Raw genomic sequence first — 2,249 nt, 5'->3', positions numbered from 1 at the left:
ATATTTCTTCAACGTATTATCCTAATTTTCTTCTTCTTAGTTGTCGCATTTAATGAGTCATAACAACAACAACAACCCAGAAAAATCTCACAAGTAGGGTCTGGGGAGGATAGTATGTACGCATACCTTACCCCAACCCCAAAGGGATAAAGAGACTGTTTCCGAAAGACCATCGGCTCAAGAAAATAAAAAGATAAAAGTACAAAGAAAACCTAAAGACCAAAATAAAAATCCAGCAAAAGAAGAAATTTAGGATTAAATTGGTAGGGTGGGCCAGGCCAAGGCAGTAGTGCAACACCAAGGCGACACTTGAAGGCCCCGATAGCAAGCTAGCGTGATGGACCTTCCCCTTTAAAAAATTGAGTTAATATCGTGTGAATCAATGATTCACATATCAGATATTAAACTGATAAGAACAGATATTACACTTGATCTTAGCCAAAAGGCCGAGAAAGGTATGCTTTTCCATCTTTCGCTTGAACCCTTTTATATCCAACTTTGTATACAGGAGCTTTGCTATATAGTCAATGTGGGACTAGAAGAGCTTCTACGGATCTAGCAAGAGATAAGATTCCTTACTTAAATAGGCCAAAGGAGAGTGGAGACAAAAAATTTGAACAAAAAGAAGAGATATATTAAAATATTCTTCTTTTTTTAACCTCTTCCTTTCTTGGCAACAAATTGATTGGCCTTTTTCACTGCAAAGGTGAGAAATATAGGATGATTTGAAATCATCAGTTTGAGACTCTCTACTTTTAGATGTTGATTCACCAATCTCTCGTTTGCTCAGGCAATGGTGAATATGGTTTTGGTGCAACGAATTCAGTATTTTATCACAGAACAATATATATATATAATAAAAAATTTTAAAAAGCATGAGATTACGAAACCATATGTAGTTTTAAAGACATGCACTATTAAAAATTTAATAATTGATATTAAATTTAAATTTTTGATTCACCACTTTTTAATTCAAGGTATATGTACCTCGTAGTATTCTATACTATCCATCGATCTCGAAACAATGGAAACTTATTAATTTCACTACGTGACAAGTGCATTAATGACTCATGAGTAGGATACTCGGTATCCCATTTCATTTCTTTGGTTTTTTCCTTTTCGGCATATACAAGCTTTTTACATTGAAGCAATAATAACACTTTTGGTCCCTTGATCTCAAGTTAGTTCTTGTAATATCATATTAAACCTCAATTAATTGGAACATACACTTTTATTCCCTTGTTTGTGAATAGTTCACAAATTTATTATGATTTATCAATTATTCCACCACTTAACTAGCCATGTATTATGTTTCGTTCGTGCTGTTACTCCATATTTAATAGTAATATAGATGTAAAAATAGTTTAAATATAATTTTTCTTACATAAAGGTATAAAAAACATATATTTTACTTAATTAAAAGTTAAATATGCTTAATCAAACATTATAATAATAAAAATTCCGAATTTATCAACAACATAGGGACCAAAAGTGTCATTATCCCACGTTTAGTTCAATTTTGTCTCCACCAATCCTCCTCTATCTCTTACTTTTGTGCCTTTTTCTTTTGTTTTTAACTTGAACATTTGACCTAGCAACCGTTAAAATTAGCCAAGGACAATATAATTCCCAAGATCCCACTTGTGATGTTTGTGTCTTTTCTTTTCTTTTCTTTATTTTGACTAGGCGCAATGGAAAATTATTATGAAAATCTTATTTAAGCTAGAGTCGATATCACTTTTTTTTTGAAGTAAAGATAGATATTCTATTAAACAAACATATGCGTACAGAGGTCTTTGTGCTTATTAGGTAGCACTATATAAGGTAACTCATTACTAGTACTAGCTATATTGTTTATAGTTACAACAAGTGAGTTATCCTTAGAACATTCAAAAACATTTTGGCTTCTGATATAGCTTCCATTTGCATGCACTGCAGACCGATTTGATGTACAAAATGGCAGTAAGCATGTAGTAGATATCCCACGCTTATCTTCATCCCATATTCTACTAACAAAAAGTGGTGGCTTATCAAAAATATGCATAGTACAGTTTCCTTCCAAAAAGATGCCTGATTTTGCTAGTTGATCAGCTAATCTATTCTGCTCTCTGTACGCATGGGTTACTAGTAGATCATGTAGCTGCCTCAACAGGTGCCTGCAATCATTCAGGAGATTAGCATGTATTTATCTTGTAGTAGCTTGAGTACCTCTTTAGCATCAATTTTCACTTGAATGGGTGTTAGATTGT

At 32.9% G+C, this 2,249-nt stretch overlaps 1 non-coding gene across 1 annotated transcript; it reads right to left on the bottom strand.

Moving 5' to 3' along the window:
- Window positions 1-263: 263 nt before the first annotated feature.
- LOC138882524 (U2 spliceosomal RNA) lies at window positions 264-459 on the bottom strand. Its single transcript, XR_011404120.1, has one exon. It is a non-coding gene; the product is annotated as a U2 spliceosomal RNA (small nuclear RNA).
- Between the last annotated feature and the right edge of the window lie 1,790 nt (window positions 460-2,249).

The sequence above is a fragment of the Nicotiana sylvestris genome, chromosome 11 (assembly GCF_000393655.2).
Source record: "Nicotiana sylvestris chromosome 11, ASM39365v2, whole genome shotgun sequence".
Classification (NCBI taxonomy): Eukaryota; Viridiplantae; Streptophyta; class Magnoliopsida; order Solanales; family Solanaceae; genus Nicotiana; species Nicotiana sylvestris.
The sequence above is the reverse complement of the archived record's forward strand: the minus strand, read 5'-3'. Positions and strand labels throughout refer to the sequence as shown.